This window comes from Hyperolius riggenbachi, chromosome 5, assembly GCF_040937935.1.
Source record: "Hyperolius riggenbachi isolate aHypRig1 chromosome 5, aHypRig1.pri, whole genome shotgun sequence".
Classification (NCBI taxonomy): domain Eukaryota; kingdom Metazoa; phylum Chordata; class Amphibia; order Anura; family Hyperoliidae; genus Hyperolius; species Hyperolius riggenbachi.
Genome location: NC_090650.1, coordinates 90,551,932 through 90,565,325, shown reverse-complemented (window position 1 = coordinate 90,565,325; position 13,394 = coordinate 90,551,932). Strand labels below are relative to the sequence as shown.

Here is a 13,394-nt window from a genome sequence, read left to right as displayed (position 1 = left end):
AGTGTTGCCAGCTTGATTATGCAATCTTACTGTCAATCACCCCTCTTGTGGACTAGAACAGTCTCTATTTTGACATATGACACTGTACTATTATCAAATCATTTGCATCATCTTGTTTTGTTGTGAGTTTCCTGTATGTTCTACCTTGAGGGCTCGTTTCCACTATAGCGAATCCGCATGCGTTGGCCGCATTCGGATTCGCACAGCCAATACAAGTGGATGGGCCTGTTTCCACTTGTGCGTTGTGCGGAGCGTTTTTGTGTGCGGGGAAAGTCTGCACGGCAGACCCCTCAGAATTCGCCTGCATGTGGAATGCAGGCGAATCGCACACAATGTATTTAATAGGGAAATCGCATGCGTTTTCCCCATGCGTTTTTTGCTGCGATTTCGCATAGGTACCCATGTTAATTCACACAGGCAGTGACATGGTTAAAATCGCATACTTACTACCCTATGCGAAATCGCATGCGAAATCGCGGCAAAAAACGCATGTGGAGTCGCAACCACATGCGATTTTGCCTGCGGTGATTCACCAGCGATTCCGCAACGCAATAGTGGAAACAAACCCATTTATCTATTGTGCAGCGCTGCGTAATATGTTGGCGCTTTATAAATACAATAAATAATAATAATAATAATCCTGAAGTCATGAGAAAAATATGTTGGTGCCACACCAGTGAGGTCTGATGACTGCTCTGTAGCTGTTCTTCCAGAAGGCAGGGCACAGAAGGGTCAAACACTCATACAGCACGGTTCATTTCACACACATGCAAGGAGTAACTATTTTATGGCTAACACCTTACATATATTATTTTGCTACTACGGACATGCACAGAGAGATTGGGCACTGAAATAAATAAATGCCTGCTGAAAAAAGCCACAATTGCGCAAACAAAAGGTATGAGTAGAATCATATTAGCAAGGGGCACCGCACCCCCTGCTAACTTTTTGTGCATCGTGGTTTTTCTGTTTAGGAACAATACAGGTCCTTTCACTACACTTTACCTTTCCAAAGTCAATGCCATAAAATCATCATAGAAATACATTTCCTGTATTCTCTGTCAAGCATACAGATTTAATTGTGGATGATGCATTTTCCAAGAATTTGTTTGTTTTGTATTGACTGATCACAAACAACCTTCAATATATTGCAATGAACCCCAGAGGATTCTGGGATGGCTTATGAAGAAATCAGAGAAATCAAGTAATAATGCTCTAGAAGAACTTCATGTGGGCAGTAAACCGAATCAACCAATCAGGAACCTTTTGATTAATCTGCCGCAAGGCACTTGGGGTAAACAGACACTTGATTGACTACAAAATTATCTATGTCCTCTGAAGACATAAAGACTACAACAGACGTGTGTTCATATTTGCCTGTCAAGGGTCATCTCATTAGTAAAATTCCAACTAACATTTAATCAACAGCTTGAATGATTCAGAGATTTGTTCTGCTATCAAAAAACAAAAAACATAGCGCAAAAAGATCCATCCTGGTATTTTAACAAGACAAAGCACAATTCAAAAACTGCCATAACCCATAGAAAGTCAGCAGTTAATCATCATTGTTATTATTTTCTGCTGTGCTGTACAGAGTATGTAGTCACATCACTTAACTGTCCCTCAGAGAAGATCACAATCTAATCCCTACCATAGTAATATGTGCATCCCAGTCTAGAGTCAATTTTAGGAGGAAGCCAGTTAACTTATTTGTAAGTTTTTGAGATGTGGGAGGAAACTGTTGTGCTTAAAGGAAACCCACACAGATACAAGGAGAACATACAAACTACGTGCATCTGGCTTGGACCAGCAATCATTCCTCAGAGATGAAAGGTACATTCAGAACTTGCACCTGTGCAGTTCTAATTCACCTGCTGCTGCTAGAGGGCGCTTCCTAGTTTTCATATTCAACTGCAGGCTTCCGTCAAATACAAAAATAAGCGGAGACCAGGAACGGGCGGGACCCCAACAGCAACGAGCAGTGCCAAGCCACTTCTGGCAGGATAATGTGGGCTTTATTTTAAAGATTTAACCCCAGTTCAGGGGTACTTTCAGAAGGCTTACAAATACCTTTATTTTTAAAAGATTGTACTGGTGACATGACCCCTTCTGCTCCACTGGAGTCTCAGATTCGCTACTAAGCAGCATTGCCTGTTGGGACGGGAGGTGTGGCCAAGCTGCTGCTTATCATTTCTGCCAATCAGGACACAGGATGGGGGTATCAAGCCTGCCACTCAAGGCCTCTCCCTTAGGGATCTTTGGAGAAGAGGGGTGTATCCAGGGGGGGCGGAGCTTGGTCTGAGAATAAGACCCATGCAGATATTTCAGGACTACGAACAGCTGCTGTGTTGCTACAATATAGATATTGTAAGCATGTTTATACACATTATCCTATATTGCAAAATTAGTGATAAAAGGCAGATGGGCAGTTATCCAGTCCATCCAGCTCTCTATGCTCTTGTGACCATAATGTAAGTTCAGATGTCAGTGGGTTTGCAGACCTGTGATAGCCCATCTCTCAGCACATTGGGGTCTCTAGGCTCATGCCTAGGATGCCAAGTTCTAAATCCAGCCCTGATGCTGAGATATCTGATCCCATATTTCCTAACTGAAATATAGCAAAATAGATCTTCCTTCATTTTGCTGATATTTCCTAGCCCCACCCCCACATACATTAATAAAAAAAACTGGCCATGCTCATAGATATTATACTTCAGACTATAGGTGATGGAACAGGGTCTACTGGCCATTTTTACAAGACAAACTTTCGACTAAGATGCTGTGCTGCAGTGGTGAATAGGGCCTCTTCATTCTTATTCTACCATATTTTGTAGACAACAGGGAAGAATTGGCAGTACATCCTAAAACCCGTCCGCATCTGAAATGACAACCAACAGAGGCATGCAGAGCCCCCTAGAGAAAAATACAGACCTTATATTCAAAACGGATGCTAAACCTGCACTACAATACCTACAATCAGAATAAAATGGAATACAAACATGAAATAGCAAATGGAAGCAGCTAGCCATAAAGTAAACTTACATTTTTTTTTAGACAGCAGGGGAAGGTGGCAGCGCTTTCCAAGACAGGCTGCCTTTAAATGACTACCAGCATAGGTGTGCAGAGCCTATAGGTAGGATACACAACTTGCATTCAAAACAGATGAACCAAGTCAACAGTAATGGAGGATGTTAGCTTCCAAAAACAGTTTGCATGCAGAGTGTTCCATACTGGACCTGTCCACCGCGATGAGGTCATCCCTCTGGAAGGGATCCTAACCTCTACCTAATTACCAAACAAGCATAGTGTTAACCTCAGAGAGCTGCCCATAAAATGGTTTGGTGTTCTTGTTCTTTGCTATATGTATCCTATGAACCCCTTAGGTTTATACCTGTTTAAGGTTTTACATCAATCATACTTTCCAGATAAAGCCTCTGAAGTACTATGAAGGGTGTATATTCCAGCGTTATCATGTACCAAATAGGGCATATAGAAACTTTGGGAATCAATACTACCATTCTTTTCATTACTTTGCTGCTGTTTACTCTTTCAAACAGAAAAGAAAATAATCGAAAAAGAATGTATAAAATGGACTAAAACAGTATTTTAATAAAGCGCTTGTGGCCACCTTGGTGATTAATCTTGCATAATGTATGTATATTAAAAAGAGACATGAAACATTTCTACCTATTGCCATCTTTACAGGCAGCGAATGGAAGGAAGTTGATCATACTATGCGAGTAACACATGAGAATGGTACATCATAAGTGGAAGAATCCTCTATTACATAATCAGCTCGGCATCTGCCCAGACATAGACTGGACTGCATCACCAAGACTAGCAAGTCACAGATGTGATCAATAAGCTGCCATCTGCCGTTCTACCAGGATTTAATGTTTATGTCCTGCTTTTACACCATTCACTGCATCAAACGACCCTGAGTCTTCTGTAAAATTTCAAAGCCTGAACATAGAAGGGTTTATTCTAAAGTGATCTCAAGGGGAGGTGGGTTCTAACCTTCAAAGGGAGCAAAGCAACAGCCTTGTCCTCCTGGGCTGTCACTGAAAAGTCTAGAGGAATAATTTGTATAGTCCATTTTGTGCATCAATAAAAAAAATTCCAGCCAAACAGTTTTTGTTTCTTATTTTGCAGTCTGAGTAGAAAAGAAGAGGATTAGCGCAATTGTTGCTTAGATTCCCATTGGGGTAATTTCCTGTTCTCTGTAGTGTTGGGCGAACAGTGTTCGCCACTGTTCGGGTTCTGCAGAACATCACCCTGTTCGGGTAATGTTCGAGTTCGGCCGAACACCTGATGGTGTTCGGCCAAACTGTTCGGCCATATGGCCGAACTAAGAGCGCATGGCCGAACGTTACCCGAACGTTCGGCTAGCGCTGTGATTGGCCGAACGGGTCACGTGGTTCGGGTAAATAAATACCCGCTGCTGGGAATAGTAGTACACCGCTCAGCCACACTATATAGCATTGTGTTTACTGCCACTCTGTGTGTCTGCTGGGAACAGTAGTACACCACTCACCCTGTATAGCATTGTGCTCTGTGTCGCTGCTGGGAATAGTAGTACACCGCTCAGTCACACTATATAGCATTGTGTTTACTGCCACTCTGTGTGTCTGCTGGGAACAGTAGTACACCGCTCACCCTGTATAGCATTATGCTCTGTGTCGCTGCTGGGAATAGTAGTACAACGCTCAGCCACACTATATAGCATTGTGTTTACTGCCACTCTGTGTGTCTGCTGGGAACAGTAGTACACCGCTCACCCTGTATAGCATTGTGCTCTGTGTCGCTGCTGGGAATAGTAGTACACCGCTCAGCCACACTATATAGCATTGTGTTTACTGCCACTCTGTGTGTCTGCTGGGAACAGTAGTACACCGCTCACCCTGTATAGCATTGTGCTCTGTGTCGCTGCTGGGAATAGTAGTACACCGCTCAGCCACACTATATAGCATTGTGTTTACTGCCACTCTGTGTGTCTGCTGGGAACAGTAGTACACCGCTCACCCTGTATAGCATTGTGCTCTGTGTCGCTGCTGGAAATAGTAGTACACCGCTCAGCCACACTATATAGCATTGTGTTTACTGCCACTCTGTGTCTCTGCTGGGAACAGTAGTACACCGCTCACCCTGTATAGCATTGTGCTCTGTGTAGCTGCTGGGAATAGTAGTACACCGCTCAGCCACACTATATAGCATTGTGTTTACTGCCACTCTGTGTCTCTGCTGGGAACAGTAGTACACCGCTCACCCTGTATAGCATTGTGCTCTGTGTCGCTGCTGGGAATAGTAGTACACCGCTCACCCACACTATATAGCATTGTGTTTACTGCCACTCTGTGTCGCTGCTGGGAACAGTAGTACATCGCTCACCCACCACTGTATAGCATTGTGCTCTGTGTCGCTGCTGGGAATAGTAGTACACCGCTCAGCCACACTATATAGCATTGTGTTTACTGCCACTCTGTGTGTCTGCTGGGAACAGTAGTACACCGCTCACCCTGTATAGCATTGTGCTCTGTGTCGCTGCTGGGAATAGTAGTACACCGCTCAGCCACACTATATAGCATTGTGTTTACTGCCACTCTGTGTCTCTGCTGGGAACAGTAGTACACCGCTCACCCTGTATAGCATTGTGCTCTGTGTAGCTGCTGGGAATAGTAGTACACCGCTCAGCCACACTATATAGCATTGTGTTTACTGCCACTCTGTGTCTCTGCTGGGAACAGTAGTACACCGCTCACCCTGTATAGCATTGTGCTCTGTGTCGCTGCTGGGAATAGTAGTACACCGCTCACCCACACTATATAGCATTGTGTTTACTGCCACTGTGTGTCTGCTGGGAACAGTAGTACACCGCTCACCCTGTATAGCATTGTGCTCTGTGTCGCTGCTGGGAATAGTAGTACACCGCTCACCCACACTATATAGCATTGTGTTTACTGCCACTGTGTGTCTGCTGGGAACAGTAGTACACCGCTCACCCTGTATAGCATTGTGCTCTGTGTCGCTGCTGGGAATAGTAGTACACCGCTCACCCACACTATATAGCATTGTGTTTACTGCCACTCTGTGTCGCTGCTGGGAACAGTAGTACATCGCTCACCCACCACTGTATAGCATTGTGCTCTGTGTCGCTGCTGGGAATAGTAGTACACCGCTCACCCACCACTGTATAGCATTGTGCTCTGTGTCGCTGCTGGGAATAGTAGTACACCGCTCACCCACCACTGTATAGCATTGTGCTCTGTGTCGCTGCTGGGAATAGTAGTACACCGCTCACCCACCACTGTATAGCATTGTGCTCTGTGTCGCTGCTGGGAATAGTAGTACACCGCTCACCCACCACTGTATAGCATTGTGCTCTGTGTCGCTGCTGGGAATAGTAGTACACCGCTCACCCGCCACTATATAGCATTTCTGTACTGCCACTGTACTGCTGCCAGTCAGCGTGTACTTTTACGGATAAGTGAAATGAAGAAGAAATCCTGTGAAAGAGGGAGGGGCAAGGGAAGAGGTGTTCCCCCTGACGGTTCACGTACAGGCCACAGTGGAGCACCGAAGAAAACCCACTCAATACCGCCCATGTTGTCCAGGAAATCAACCCTCACAAATCCAAAAGAACAGGACCAGATAATTAATTGGATGACCTCTCAAGCGTCCAGCAGTGGGTTAAGCAGCACCAGCACATCACGCACAAGGTCCGAGTCCTCAGCCAGTTACAAGGAGCCAGTGGGCACAAAGCAGACACAACCGGCAGCGACACCACGCACACAACTGCCAAATAACCAGTCCGAAGAATTTCCTCAGGACACAATGGGGTATTCGCAGGAGCTATTCCCAGCCCAACAAACTTCCACCTTTCAAAGGTCAATGGAACTGCCAGAAATTTTGTGCCCGGATTCACAACCATTGACTGTGGGAAATGCACCGCGCACTGAAATGCAAGGCGAGTCCGAGGAGGACTCGGAAACCCAAATCCCAGAGCAAGTTGGGCAGGAGGGGTTTCAATTGCAGGAGGTCGGCCGAGAAGATCTTGAAGACGACGTTGGAGTGTGCTGCGCAGAGGTTGTTGTGGGGAGCTCTACTCCACGGCGGCGGCCCACAATCACATATGATGAGTTTGAGGAGATGGAAGAGGAGGAGGAGGGTATGGACAATGTTGACAGAGACCCAGATTTTGTATGTGAAGGAGAACATCACCGTCGTAGCAGCAGCACAGATGAGTCTGTTGAAGAACCCACTGCTGCACGAGTTCGACTTGTGCCACAAGGTAGGCGGCGCGAAATTTCAGGCACCACAAGCGTGGAAGTTCAAGTGAGACAAAAAAGAGGCGCAAACAGAAATCGCCAGCAAGGCAGGTGCTCCAAAGTCTGGCCTTTCTTTGAAGACTGCAGTGAGGATGGTACCATGGTGATTTGCAAGGTGTGCAAGACCCGCCTGAGCAGGGGGAAACATATTAACAACCTCTCCACCACCAGCATGACCCGCCACATGGTATCCAAACATCCCACTCTGTGGCCGCCAGGACAGGGTACCAGCAGCAACACTGCCTCCCTTGGGGTCACCAGACTCACCACCAGACCCTCCTCAGCAGCAGCAGTAGCCCAGCCATTGCGTGGTTCACAACAACATTCACAAACATCAGACGACGCTGACACTGTCACTTTCCGGAATAGTGCTCTTGAGGTCTCCCAGTCATCAAACACAACAACCAACAGCCGTTCAGTGTGCAGCCCTACGGTTCAGTTGTCTGTCTCGGAGATGCTTGAGCGCAAGAGGAAATTGCCAGCAAATGACCCCCGGGCCGTGGCAGTAGCAGCCAGCATAGCCAAGCTTCTGACCTGCGAAATGCTGCCATATCGAGTGATGGAGACAAACAGCTTCAAGGGCATGATGTCAGTGGCCATCCCACGTTACGTGGTTCCCAGCCGCTACCACTTTGCGCGCTCTGCAGTGCCTGAGTTGCATGAGCACGTGGTCAGCAAAGTAACCCGAAGCTTGAAGAATGCCGTTGCCTGCAAGGTTCACCTCACCACTGACACCTGGACGAGTGCGTTCGGCCAGGGTCGATACATCTCCCTTACCGCGCACTGGGTGAACCTTGTGGAGCCTGGCAGCGATTCCTCACCTGCTATGGCGCGGGTGTTGCCCACGCCGCAAACAGCTGCACCGCCGTCCCTCCCACTGGATAACAACAGCAGCACCTACCTCTCTGACTCCTTCTCCTCCAACGCATCTCAAAGCTGTACCTCATCCGGAAACGCTAACCCAGCAGCAGTAGGATCGTGGAAGCAGTGCAGCACAGCTGTTGGCATGCGTCAGCAAGCGTTGCTGAAGCTGATCTGCCTTGGGGATAAGCAGCACACAGGGGAGGAAATTTGGAGGGGAATAAAGGAACAGACGGATTTGTGGCTGGCACCGCTGGACCTGAAACCGGGCATGGTTGTGAGTGATAATGGGAGTAATCTCATTCGCGCTTTAAGGTTGGCTAAGCTGACACACATCCCTTGCCTGGCGCACGTGATGAACCTAGTAGTTCAGCGGTTCCTGAGGACATACCCAGGCGTGGCCGATCTTCTGTTGAAGGTGCGACGAGTGGCCAAACATTGTAGAAATTCCAGTACTGCTTCGGGGGCACTCGCCAAGATGCAGGAGCGCTTCAATCTCCCCCACCATCGCTTGCTGTGTGATGTCCCTACGCGCTGGAATTCTGTGCTGCACATGCTAGCCCGCTTTTGCGAGCAGAAGAGTGCAGTGGTCTTGTACATGACGGCGCAGTACCGAGGCGCATCCGGACAGCTGCCAAGCTTCTGTGGATCCGATTGGGCCAACATGTTGGACCTCTGCCAAGTCCTCAAAAATTTTGAGCAATCCACGTTGCTTGTGAGCAGTGACAACTCTTCAGTCAGCATTACCATACCACTGCTGTGTTTACTGAAGAAGTCAATGTTGAAAATCAAGGAAACAGCTGTCATGATGCAACTGGGGGAATCTGAAGGAGAAAACGATCAGCGTGATGGTACCAACATCAGGCCATCTGCCTCAGGAAACGCTGGCCCCAGCAGCTATGACGAAGAAGAGGAGGAGGAACAGCTGGAGTTGGAGCAGGAATTTCATGCCACCACTGACGAGGGCCAGAGAGGTGCACGTTGGACTTCCACAATTCAGCGCGAATGGTCAGCAGAAGCAGACCAGGAAGAAGGTGACGACTATGATGCATCACAACAACTATCACAATGCTCACAAGAGGATGATGAGGATTCTGGCAGGACTCTGGCACACATGGCTCAATTCATGCTAGACTGCATTGAACGCGACCCACGCATTGTGCGCATTCTGGACAACACCAATTACTGGGTTTATACACTTCTGGATCCACGGTACAAACACAATGTTCCAAAACTGCTTGAAGAAAGAGTCAGACAGGTCAAAATGGAAGAATACCAGCAGGCCCTTGTGGAGACTTTAGAGAGGAGATTGACATCCTCCCCCTCCTCTAGCCAGTTGTATGCCGACAGACTGACTTCCGCAAACCCAGGACGACCAGGAGGGCAGCAAACAACACAAGCCACAGCTATTGCCCAAAAGGGAATGGTATCGGCAGTGTCCTTGGAGTGGGAAAATTTTCTGACACCCATGCAGCAGCCCACAGAACAGCAAGCGTGCAGATCCACCTCCAAGTTCAACACCGATCGCCTGGAGAAGATGGTCAAGGACTACATGTCAGATGGCGTAGCAGTGTTGAACAATCCATCTGCACCCTTCAACTATTGGGTATCAAAGCTAGACACCTGGCACGAACTGGCAATGTACGCAATAGAGGTGCTGGCTTGCCTGGCAGCCAGCGTTATGTCGGAACGCTGTTTCAGTGCTGCCGGAGGCATCGTCACAGATCGGCGTATCCGCCTCTCCACAGAAAATGCAGACCGTCTGACTCAAATTAAAATGAATCAATCCTGGATTGGAAACGACTATGCAACACTCCTGGACCCCAACCAAGTAACATGAACAATGACCATCTGTGATGGGTTAGTGTTGCCGGTTCCTTGTTACGGAACCTCTCATCTGTATTACATTTATGACTGCATGGCGGCAAAAAGCATTGCTATATCCGCACGCTTTTTGTCCTCATGCAAGGCCTGGGTTGTTGTGTCTCAAAAAGCGTGGCCTTCTCCTCCTGCGCCTGCTCCTGTTCCATCACGTGTGCTGCTGCTGCTGGGTTAGCGTTTCCGGTCCCTGTTTATGGAACCTCTTATCTTTATTACATTTATGACTGCATAGCGGCAAAAAGCATGCTATCCGCATGCTTTTTGTCCTCATGCAAGGTCTGGGTTGTTGTGTCTCAAAGCGTGGCCTTCTCCTCCTGCGCCTCCTCCTGTTCCATCACGTGTGCTGCTGCTGGGTTAGCGTTGCCGGTCCCTGTTTATGGAACCTCTTATCTTTATTACATTTATGACTGCATGGCGGCAAAATGCATGCTATCCGCACGCTTCTTGTCCTCATGTAAGGCCTGGGTTGTTGTGTCTGAAAGTGTGGCCTTCTCCTCCTGCACCTCCTCCTGTTCCATCACGTGTGCTGCTGCTGGGTTAGCGTTTACGGTCCCTGTTTATGGAACCTCTTATCTTTATTACATTTATGACTGCATGGCGGCAAAAAGCATGCTATCCGCACGCTTCTTGTCCTCATACAAGGCCTGGGTTGTTGTGTCTGAAAGCGTGGCCTTCTCCTCCTGCGCCTCCTCCTGTTCCATCACGTGTGCTGCTGCTGGGTTAGCGTTGCCGGTCCCTGTTTATGGAACCTCTTATCTTTATTACATTTATGACTGCATGGCGGCAAAATGCATGCTATCCGCACGCTTCGTGTCCTCATGCAAGGCCTGGGTTGTTGTGTCTGAAAGCAGGGCCTTCTCCTCCTGCGCCTCCGCCTGTTCCATCACGTGTGCTGCTGCTGGGTTAGCGTTTACGGTCCCTGTTTATGGAACCTCTTATCTTTATTACATTTATGACTGCATGGCGGCAAAAAGCATGCTATCCGCACGCTTCTTGTCCTCATACAAGGCCTGGGTTGTTGTGTCTGAAAGCGTGGCCTTCTCCTCCTGCGCCTCCTTCTGTTCCATCACGTGTGCTGCTGCTGGGTTAGCGTTGCCGGTCCCTGTTTATGGAACCTCTTATCTTTATTACATTTATGAATGCATGGCGGCAAAATGCATGCTACCTGTGCAAAGAAAACAGACATTTCCCGTATTTTAAAGACAGTTTTCCCTTTGAAATTTTAAAATTGATTTTCTCAAAAACTATAAGCTCTTTTTGCTAATTTTTTTCCCTCTTGTACCCACTCCCAAGGTGCACATACCCTGTAAATTTGGGGTATGTAGCATGTAAGGAGGCTTTACAAAGCACGAAAGTTCGGGTCCCCATTGACTTCCATTATGTTCGGAGTTCGGCGCAAACACCCAAACATCGCGGCCATGTTCGGCGAACGTTCGCGAACCCGAACATCCAGGTGTTCGCCCAACACTAGTTCTCTGTTACAATCCTTGGTGGGGCAAGAAATTAGAAAATTGCCAGAATCGGGACTTATTTCTTCTTCCTTCATTCTTCTCTAATTCTTCCTTTACTTCTTTCTTCCTTCTTCTCTTTAATTCTTGATTGAAGTGTTCTTGTCCGCCAGTCCCCACCAGTCCCCGTGTTGTATGCCAGGCACTGCTTGCACATTGTTCCCAGCAGCTCACCACCCACAGGACCCACTGTGACCGCTGTCCTTTTTTTCATCCGTGGAGCTCCAGCACAAGCATCTTTGAGTGCCTGGCTGGAGCTCCCCATTCATCCACTTGGTGGCCCAATGAGAATGAGGATGATTCTTATTAGCCCTCTTAGTGGACGTATTGGCAGTCTCCGCAGATCCCATGGGTGGCGCAGAATGGGGGAGCGATATGCCGGTGGGCCTGGCATACAGCGCAGACGTCAGAAGTGATTGTCGAACGGTGGCAGTTCAAGAGTGGCAGCAGATCGACAGTCCATAGCGTTGCACTGGATGGAACAGTGCAATCCAGCGGTTTGATATATTTTTAATAGATCTCATTCACACATCAGATACAGTATATTCCTGACAGAAATCTATCTTATGGTGGAACCTTGTGGTCATCTATAAGTGTATTGACCAGTGTTGCCAACCGTCAGTAAATTTACTGACAGTCAGTAAAAAAGTAAACAAATCTGGGCTGCCATTAAAGTTTGCGATAACTTTGTGATGGCAGTAAAAAATCCTCTCTCTTCCCTAGTAGAGATGGCCCGAACCTCCAATTTTAGGTTGGCAAACCACGCGAACCTCCGCAAATGCTTGCGAACTTGTGAACGTTCGCGAACCGCAATAGACTTCAATGGGGAGGCGAACTGTGAAAATTAGGAACATTTATGCGGGCCACAAAAGTGATGGCAAAGATGTTTCAAGGGGTCTAACATCTGAGTTTTTGCATGGATGAGTGGGATAGAAGCCAAAAGTCCCGGGGAAAAATCTGGATTTGACGCAAAGCAGCGTTTTAAGGGCAGAAATCACATTGCATGCTAAATTGGAGGTCTAAAGTGCTTTAAAACATCTTGCATGTGTATACATCAATCAGGTAATGTAATTAGAGTACTTCTTCACACTGACACACCAAACTCACTGTGTAACGCACCGCAAACAGCTGTTTGTGTTGTGACGGCCGTGCTGGACTGGTGCGCACCATGGCGAGAGTGCAGTCCATGGCGGTTTTCAAGCCCATACGGTCGCCGGGCTGAGGTAGCTCAATGACAGAACAAAAGTGACTGTCCAGCTGATCGAATTTGGTCTGTCCACAATGAAGCAACGACCTTATTATCTTGGGTGTGCCCCCCCCAGGACACTCATAGAGCCGGCGGTCATTGCTTCATTGTGATACGCAAGCCCCTTCATCGCGGCAAGGTAACGATCACGAAGGGGAATTGACACATGTACATGCCTTTTGTTTTGTTGTTGCAGCCGCAGTGCAGCCAGAAAAATTAGGCAGGCATGTACACGCACCTGAAAAATTATTATAGCGGCCGCTGCTAGCAGCAGCCTTAAAAATTCAGGAATCCGCCTGGAGTCCTGGACCCTGTTGGTGGTGACGGAGAAGGCAGTCAAGCGGCCTGCAGGCAGAGATGCTGTGTGGGGAGCGACTTAATCTTGGGGCAGGCAGCCAGTCACACGGCGTGCAGGCAGAGATGCTGTGTGTGGGGACTGACTTAGTCTTCGGGTGGACAGTAGCCCTCCGGGATCCATGCCTCATTCATTTTGATAAAGGTGAGGTACTGAACACTTTTGTGACTTAGGCGACTTCTCTTCTCAGTGACAATGCCTCCAGCTGCGCTGAAGGG

At 47.8% G+C, this 13,394-nt stretch overlaps 1 long non-coding RNA gene across 2 annotated transcripts in view; it reads left to right on the top strand.

Annotated features, from left to right (window-relative positions):
* The window catches only part of LOC137519671 (uncharacterized), a 94,489-nt gene extending 90,392 nt beyond the window's left edge, over positions 1-4,097 (top strand). For both annotated transcript variants that reach the window (XR_011021075.1, XR_011021074.1), the window contains exon 4: positions 3,706-4,097. This is a non-coding gene — a long non-coding RNA (uncharacterized lncRNA). The remainder of the gene's footprint in view (positions 1-3,705) is intronic.
* Positions 4,098-13,394: the final 9,297 nt, after the last annotated feature.